This window comes from Podarcis filfolensis (assembly GCF_964270895.1).
Source record: "Podarcis filfolensis genome assembly, chromosome: 4".
NCBI classification, from domain to species: domain Eukaryota; kingdom Metazoa; phylum Chordata; class Lepidosauria; order Squamata; family Lacertidae; genus Podarcis; species Podarcis filfolensis.
This window is the reverse complement of record NC_139607.1, coordinates 4,500,476-4,510,111: the sequence shown is the minus strand read 5'-3', so window position 1 is coordinate 4,510,111 and position 9,636 is coordinate 4,500,476. Positions and strand designations below refer to the sequence as shown.

Here is a 9,636-nt window from a genome sequence, read left to right as displayed (position 1 = left end):
TTAGGCTGTTGTTGTTTTCACTGCAAAGTAGATCAAACAAGCTTCCCCTCACCCAACCCCTGATGTGCAGCACAGAGTTTCTGAAGCAAAATCAGTAATAAGTAGGAGTCCATATTTGTCAGCAAGTTGGCATATTTGATGAACAACAGCTTTAAAGATTGACTGAATCAACAGTAAGGATGAAACTGGCTCTTTAAAGAGTGCTCTTTTAAGATGAGTCAAGCTTACATGGGAAGGCCAAAGCATTGGAAAGAGACACTTGTCAAACGCACTGCTCCCCTGCCCTGCCCCCCCCCCCGAATCCTGGGAACTAGTATGTTAAGGATGCTGGGAATTTTAGATGCGTGTGAGGGGCCAAGTGTACTTCCCAATATTATTTCAGGAGAGCCATGCACTTTAAAAGTGTGTTGAATGTGCTTGCTGTTTCTCTGCTAGCAGCAGCTGCTTTTTGCAACCCACACAGCGGAAGAGCAAGTTTGCTCATGTCAACTCCACTCAGTGATTTCCTTTTGCAACTGCTCTTCGCTTTGCCTCCCAGATGCATTGTTTTGCACCAGCAATTTCATGTGGGAGCCTCCAACTAGGAATGTGGCAACAATTCCACCATGGATACACAGAATGTTACAGTGTCAAAATACAGGCAAGTTCTTCTAGGCATTAGACAGCAAGGGTGAAATGCACACCTGCTGTTTCCCCTGGCAATTACACTTTCAGCATCCCTTCTTGTTTGGTTCCCGAGGTTCACTGGGGAGGTTTCTAGAATTAAAAGTTAGTGCTGGGAGTGAATGTTGCCATTTTGAAAATGAGAAAGAGCCTTTGCTCTAAAACTTAGCTTTGTCAATTTTACCATGGCTTTTCAAAAATAATTGTCAGTGGTTTGCTAAGGGAAGCTTGTTAATTTATTTCATATCTTTTAGAGTTTTATCTACTACACCAGAACAGATTCAAATTTTCAAATTATTTCCCAGTTTGCTTTCAATGACCATTTTTAGGAAAAGCTTACTGATTAGTTAGCTACAACCTTTCTTTAGTTTTCTTATGGAAGGCAAATAGAAAGAAAGGCACTGTCTCTTAAGACTTAAAAAAAAGCATTTAATTTCATTGCATCTTAATTTATTAATTGACCTACTTTGTGTTACTTCCTTTTCTCCAACCAGTTGCTCTTGTTTCTCTTGTCCAAGAGCCGTCTCTCTCTCTCTCTCTCTCTCTCTCTCTCTCTCTCTCTCTCTCTCTCTCTCCCCCCCCCCCAGTTTTGCTGCAGGATTTCAATAATTTGTTAACATTGCTTGCATCTTTGATTATTGTGCAATAGTTCAATTGTAAAAATGGGGGAAGTCTTGTGTACCTGTAAAATCCTTGGACTCCTACCAGGGATCTTTGTCTTCATCATCACCCTTATTACTTGGTTGTGACTAACTGATTGCAACAATTGTAATCCTACACCCACATACCTGGGAGCAATTTGCACCAAAATTAATAGGATTAACAGGATTACACAGCAAGATTTTATTAGGAGCCAGACTGGACATGGGACAGGAGGTAAAGATGGGGACCTGCACATATCACTGAGAGGAGAAACTAGTGCCTTCACATTAGTGCATTCTGGTGTGCTCTCCCAAATACACTAGATGTATTCAGATGCTGCTCACTTTAAAGGGCAGTGTGGGTGCAAAGGGGGTGTGGGACCATGCATTTAGCCAATGCCTCATCATTACACACATCAGGCAACTTCCCATGTAGTTGTAAATCTCGCTGCATGATTTAGGGTCCCAGCTGGTCCAATCTTTCATTGAACCTCCCAGCCAATAAGGACAAACAATTGAGTGGAAGTTCACAAGTTTTATTTCAGCACTGAAATTTGGGTTCAAGGATTTCTTTCCAAAGCTGAACCAGCGAAGCACATAGATTATATACAGAACACACGTTATGTACTTTCTCTACATGTACCCTCCCGCCTCCCCTGTGATCCCTGCTGTGCCCCATTGGTAGAAAGGGGTCTTTGTCCTTGTGTGGACATGTTCTTCTTGTGTTGCTTTCTATCAAGCAAGCATTTGCCTTCTCTAACAATTGTCTAATACAAGCGGACAGAACTACAAGAACAAGAACTTCTGTGGTCAACTTCCTGGCTAGAGGTGGGTGTCAATCTAGTTCAGACAAGTATTGTGATTTAAAGGCAACTCATTGCGTTGTGCCCCTCTTCCCCTTACCATCTTTGTACCTTCTGCAATTCTGGGAAGCTAGCTAACCACAAAGCTCAGCTGTGTAAGCTCCTCTAATGTCTACTGCAGCTGGTTAAATGTGTCAGGTTGCGGGGAGTTGGGTGTGTCAAGCAAAAGGGGTCTTAATATTTGTGCAGGGTTGAAGAAGCAGAATACAAACATGGCTGAATTTAGGTCAAGGGGTCCTTTTGTGTAGGCCAAGGGAGATTGCTAACTTCTGGCCTGGTATCATGGGGTTTCAGTATCACTGCAAGATAATGCTTAATACTGTGGGAAGCCTAAATGAATTGAGTGGTGATGAGGTAGGGACTAACAGTATAGCCCCACAGCCCCTTTGCAAACATGTATACCTGTTCTTGGGCAGGGGTAGTTTGCCTACAGTGACCTATGTGTTGGTAACCTCAAGACTGGACTACTGTTGTGTGGTGTGTGTGTGACTGCCCTTAAGCCTGGTTTGGAAGATGCAGCTTAGTGCAATACACTATGGCTGGACTATTGAGCAAGGGTGGGGAAACTTTTCAGCCTGGCAGGCCAGATCCTCTGCCACCCCCAGTAGGCCACTTTGACAGGTGGGGTTGTGTACACATCAACTGACATCACCATGACATCAGATGATCCATTTTTTCCCATTGCAACATTAACTGGGAGACAAGCCATGCCACAAAGGAATGTTCCCACAGGACTTGAAGTCACCACTGTTCAGTCAATTGCTGGTGACTTCCAACCCAACTTAGATCAGCTACACTCCAGAGTTCCTGATCTGAAACTCTGGAGAGCAGGCAATCCCAGGTGGGCTTGAAGTAATCAGGCAACTGACAGGTACTGACCTCAAGCCCCAATTGCAAGAAAGACATTAATAAGCTTACTGCTTTTCTTAAAAGTGAGGCTTAATTGAAAAGCATAGGGCATTCAGGTAGATATGGCAGCAATCAACAGCCCAGGTTTCAGGGGCCAGGCTCCAATACTAGCGGCTACTGCACATTGCCCCCCCCAATATATTCCTCTGCTTATTTCCCCCCTGTTTATCTAGTTATAGATCCAGCATAAAATTTGACATGTCCATTTAACAGTTTCTCTTCACCAACATAGGTTGGCCTAATTATCTTAGCTGTTGGCCACCTTTTGGTGGCCTGCAGTCACATTTCAAAATTCATAGGTCCACCACTAAATGGCTGCCATGGAGTGGGGGCAAGATAGTCAAGCAAGTGTGTCTTCACTTCCTCTATTAAAAGCTGGAGTGAGCTCTGTTGCTCAAATTCTCCACTTGTGGACTCACTTATGCAGATAATAATAGCTCATGTGGTTGTGAATGGTGCAGCACAACTTCTTACTCTTATTAACAACTTCAGCAGACTTGACAGCTGAAGCTGATCCTTCATTCTAAATGTAATTCTGAAATTAATCTATTTAAAACAGGATTTAAGAGCTGGAACAGTAAAGATGAGTTGTTTACAGCCTGAGCATTCCCAGATAATTTCAGCCCTGGCTTGCTGGCCTGGATTATATCTCCTCAGAGAGTTTGTTCTAGAGCTGAAAAAGTCTTTGCTCCTAGCAAGCACTACTCTTTTAAGTAAACAGAGGTGGGGCAGGTCCTTTCAGAGAAGCCTCACATGGAAATGAGAAGTACCATAGTATTTTCCATTATTAAGGCATGCATTATTAACCATGCATACAATAACAACACCTGATCCAAAAAAACTGAACAAGATGACCAAGAGAAAGGTTATGAATACATTCCCCTGGGGAAGGCTCAGAAGGCAGGACACTTCTACATTTTGAAGAATTTCCCCCCTGTAATCAGACTGCCAGGAATTTGGGGTTTTGTTTGTTTGCTCGCTTGCTCGCTTAAGTATCTGGAGTTTAATTTACTTTTTCTCTTAAGGCGTTCTTTAATTTCCCCAGCCCTGCAAACTACTTTTGGCACACTATGATCTTGATGGCAGGAGCAAATAGTTTCTGGTTATTTGGTTACTGAAGGTTGATTCACACGGCAGGGAGCTGGACATTCCATTTTGGAAACCTTCCAGGCCTAGAGTTTTACAGCCATGTCGGCACTAGCTGCTTTGTACGATTAGAGGGAAGTTCCAAGCCACACTGCACTTGCTGGGTCTGTAATCGTCTACTTTTATTTGCTTGATTTTGTCTAATTTGCTTATACTGAATCCAAAATATAAAGAAAGGCTATCTATAGAACTCCTTGCATATACAGCCGTACCTTGTTTTGAGGCCAAGATCCATTCTGGAGCCCCAGCCGCTAGCTAAAAAGGACACAGGGCAAAGAGTCACGTCTGCACAGGCGTGCAGAGCAGTTTGCGTTTTTGCGCATGCACGAAGCGTGGTTTAGCGCTTTTGCGCAAGCACGAGTGACAAACCCGGAAGTAACCCATTCTGGTACTTCCGGGTTTGCTGCAGACGTTCGCCAGAATGGATGCTAGATGAGGTGGACATTCATGGAGGTATTACACACACACACACACACACACACACACATACACACACACTTAGACTTAAACATAGAGTACCTATAGGCCTCTCTGCACATATCTCTTCTTAATGTTTATGGTTTAGTCTAAACAAAATCAATCTAAACAAAATCAAGCAGATATCGTATTGGTCTGAATATAAGCCGCACCTTTAAAATTGGAGGCGGGGAAAAGAAAAAATACTCAAATATAAGCCACACCATTCCTCGCTGCTCCTGGCTGCATACTGGGGGTGGGGAGCCACGTTGCCGCATTTCCCCTTCCTCGCCCTCTCCCTTCCTGGCCTTGGGGAAGAGGATGGGGGATTACACGAGGGGCAGGAGCTGCTTCACCGCGCTCACCCCACGCTCCTGGCTGCATACCATAAGGTCGCAAATAGTCACCACTTTAACTTTTCATGGTCGGGATTTGGGGGAAAAGTGAGGCTTATATTCAGGCCAATACAGTAACATGTTACACCTATTGTGGTTTTGCTCCATTACAACCCAGAGCAAGTCACAACAAATAGTTATCAAAGTAAACATGATGCAGGGTTCCAAAAAACAACTCAAGAGGCAACTCAAAGGCAACCAACTTCATCCAGTATTATTTGCTGAAGGCAAATAAGCATGACAGTTTGCAAAACTCTTCAAGATTGGCATAGTCCTTAAGAATCCAGTTGCAGCAAAAAAACTTAGCTTAAACTTAACAATAAGACTAAACCCCTAGCACTTAAACATACAATGTACAGATCACCACACTGGAAATACGTACTGTAGACAGAACCAAGAAGGAAAGAGAAAGTGAAAGGCAGGATCATTCTGGCAGCATGACCTTGGGAGAAAGAGATACAGGACCAGTTTGAACCAACTTAAACCCAAACAACACCTGCTCTCAGCACAAAGGAAACTTACTTGAAGAAGGAAGAAAGGCAGCTTGCACCAGCTAGAGAGTGCTAGCTTCTATCTTGTATCACACAGAGAAGTTTCCAGAACCATCTTGAAGCAAACAGATTTCTACACATTAGATCAATACTTTGTACTGCAAAAATGGAAGCCAGTGCAACACCGTACTCATTATATGTTATATTGCATACCACATCATGTTATATTGCAAGAGTGAACAGCATATTGAAGCAGTCATTCATGCTGACTGATTTATGTATTTATGCATTGGTTGCATTCCAGGCAGCATGGGAGAGTTTTTCTCCTTCCCCCTTCCTCTCTTTCCCCTTGCAGCCCCTTCCATGCCCCCAAATTCTGCTCCAGTGAGCCCCTCAACCTTCTGGAGGGTGATTTTGAGGGTGTGTGGAGACTGTAGAAGGGAGGAGAACAAAGGGAAGTCTCATTGTGCAAGCAGAAATATGTATGTGTGCAACCCATAAATTTTAGGAGTTTTTAAAGCTAACTTCAAGTCCTGCTTAATTAGAAGGGAAGAATCTGACCATACACTAAAAAAACTGCTTTCAGCATAGTCAGAATGTTTCACTGCCTACATCTGTGGTAGCAAAATCTGATCATATGCTAGCTAGATTGCTAGACTTTTATCAAAGTAGATGGTCTCAAAGCATGAGAGAGCACTCATATTCACTGTCACATTATCTGATGTTTCAGAACTGTCATTGACATGACATATTTCACAGAGATCAGACTCACAGGAAGTGTAAAGAAGAATAGACGTCTCAAAATACAGTGGTGCCCTGCAAGATGAATGCCTCTAGACGAAAGGGTTTTCCGTTTTGGAGGTGCTTCGCAAAACGAATTTCCTATGGGCTTGCTTCGCAAGACGAAAATGTCTTGCAAGTTCCTGCGGGGTTTTTTTCCTTCCCCCCCTTTTTCTAAGCCGCTAAGCCGCTTATCCGCTAAGCCGCTAAAAGCCGCTAATAGAATAGCGCTTATCCGCTAATCCGTCAATGGGCTTGCTTCGCAAGACGAAAAAAACCGCTAGACGAAGAGACTCGCAGAACGGATTCTTTTTGTCTTGCGAGGCACCACTGTAGCCCCCGTTTTCTTCCATTAGCATAGGCTCCCATGCATAGGCCACTGCCAAGCTTAGTATGGAAAAGCTATGTACTTTATTCAATTATTCTCCCAAAGAACATCAAAACATGCATGAGACTTGAGAAGTCAAGTATTGACTTCTTGAGAGTTTCCTGAATTTTTTCTTTTGCTGTTTTAATGTCAGGGACTGGCTGGATGAAGAAGGGTGGTGGCAGCCAGGAGTCCAGGAGGCACCTGAAGGGGGACTTTGAACCAGGTTCAGGCTGGGGGACAGGAAGGAATCATCACCAGAGAGTGAGGGGGAAGGAGAGAGGCTTGAGGCTTCCACAGACACTGACAGAGAAGGAGCAGGGACTGTGTTTCCTGCTCTGCAATACAGTCCTGATTCAGCTCCTTCCCCTCTCCCACTCTCAGCAGAGGAACAAAGGGTCGAGAAAAGGCTAGAACAAAATTAAGAAAAGCTGAGTCACAGCAGAAAAATGCAAGGAGGGAGGTATAAATAAGGAGGAGGGAGAACGGAACTTTAGCTTCTGTATCTGACGTGCTTATCTGATGGATGTGCAGTGTGAGGACTCCTTGATTACTGAACAATAAAGTTCATTACTGCAGGTGGTGCTGCGGTCTAAACCACTGAGCCTCTTGGGCTTGACGATCAGAAGGTTAGCCAGCTCCCGTTGCTCTGTCCCAGCTCCTGCCAACCTAGCAGTTCAAAGCACGCCTGTGCAAGTAAATAAATAGGTAGCACTGCGGAGGGAAGATAAACAGTGTTTCTGTGCGCTCTGGTTTCTGTCATGGTGCCCCATTGCGCCAGAAGCGGTTTAGTCATGCTGGCCAAATGACATGGAAAGCTGTCTGTGGACAAATGCTGGCTCCCTCAGCCTGATGAGCACGGCAACCCCATAGTTGCCTTTGACTAGACTTAACCGTCCAGGGGTCCTTTACCTTTACCTAATTACTGCAATCACCGTGCCTGCTTCTGCTTACAGCATTGGCCAACAGACGGAGGGGCTTTTCTGGCAGCCTGACATTTAACTATCGTTTGCTTTTCTTTTTTTACATGGTTTTGTATGTTTTGTGGTATTATATGTGTTGCGATTTGCTGTTATTTTTATTGATTATAGATTGGCAATTCTTTATTGTGGTTGATAAGTGTGAACTGTTTAATTATTATTTGCTGATGTTTAATTTTACTGCTTACTAGTAGATTCTGATGTATTGTTGAATGTAGCTTCGTTGATACAAGTTGTTTATTTTATTGTGACTTTTATATTGGATCAGATTGCTACCATTAATGTTTGATGTTTAATTATGTTTTATGTTTTGGAAGCTGCCCAGAGTCGCTGGCGCAACCTACCCAGATGGGTGGAGTATAAATTATTATTATTATTATTATTACTGCTGCTGCTGCTATTGTTATATCTTTTTTAATATTTGATGTTATTTTCTCCATGTGTGAGGTGAAGGAGGCAGAATGCCTTTATCTAAGCTGCTAAATAGTAAAGAATTGTTTTTCTGAAAATTGGCTGCCCAGCATTGGCCTCCACAGTCACTTACAGACTCGTCGTTAAAACCCTGTTTATGGAAGACAATCTTACTCGACTACGAGTGATCACCAAAGAAGAATGTATAGTAAAGAAAAAGTCCTGAATGCGTCACACAGGTTATATACACGCTCAGTGTGCTCCCACCACTGGTTTGGGGAGTGGTGTACACAGTCTGTATCTATCCTGTATCTATTCTGTTGTTTCTTAAGAAATATTGTGTTTTGAAATGTTGTTCCCCAAACTAGCTTTGATCCAAATTAAGAAAAAGAATGACCTAGCTCAATTTTAGCCGGCAATGTGTACACAGCCTAAGTCAGAATTTAATGGCCAGAGAATCTATTTTTAAAACATTATTTTTATAAAAGTTTCTAGCCCTTATGGCTATGAGGATATGTTTCAAGCATATGGGCAATCAGTGGCTGCTGGGATCTTCAAAGTCAGAAGAAGTGGATTAATAGGATTCCCGCTGATTAGCAGGGAGGACCTATGAAATGTTTTTGCCTTTTCCCTTTACTAGTAAGATGCATTCATTCATTTTATTTGCATGCCAGTTTTCCACACCAAACCAGTGTACAACAAAGAAACATAGTTCAAAACCAAACAGGTAAAAACAATTTTGTAACAACAAATTGTGGCCTGTTAAATGTGTGGGTGAGGACTCTTATTATGATTATTTTATTATTGTACTGTTTATTATTATGCTCTATTTTATGTTTTTATTATTATGCTCTTAATGTTGTACATCACACAGGGATATTTTGATAAAGGGTGGTATACTGCACGTACGCAAAAATCAGTATTATAAATAAAACAGCATTACATAAACTACATTCAGCATCCAATAGCAAAAATAAAAAGGAGCTTTACAGTCTCACCTTGGTCCTAGAAAAACAATGCAATCCTATAGTTCTGCTCAGAAGTAAGTCTCACTGAGTTCAATGTGGCTTAATTCCAGGTAAATTTTGTACAATTGCAGCCTCCATTATGTAAAAAACAAAATACATTATAGGAAATAGAAGAAATTATACAAAGGTACCTGAATTGTATAATTTCTATGGGACTATGCCAGTTCTTCGTGATGCTGAATTTGTATTACCAGGGCACACAAATTTATTTTTTAATTAGCATAGACTCAAAACAGGCTAGAGAGACCTAATGGTATTACTGTGTGTGTGTGCTGTTTGAGCTGGAACAAATTAAATACTTAGTAATCACAGCAGTGTCCAGCCACTGAGAGCTGAGATCCAGTCAGGGTTGATTTCTCTCCACATGAGGTGACCCCAGGTCAGGGAGCAGTGGGTCTATTTTCAGTCCCATAAATGTGATATATAAATAAGCATTTATTTTTTAAAAGCCCTGTTTCAGACCTCTTTTCATCCAACACTTTGCTTGAGTTCTCACCTGTGCAGAT

General features: G+C 42.4%; 1 long non-coding RNA gene across 1 annotated transcript in view; it reads left to right on the top strand.

The window, feature by feature from the left end:
* The window catches only part of LOC310761351, a 45,900-nt gene extending 45,259 nt beyond the window's left edge, over window positions 1-641 (top strand). The window contains exon 5 of the long non-coding RNA XR_014547416.1: window positions 539-641. This is a non-coding gene — a long non-coding RNA (uncharacterized lncRNA). The remainder of the gene's footprint in view (window positions 1-538) is intronic.
* Window positions 642-9,636: the final 8,995 nt, after the last annotated feature.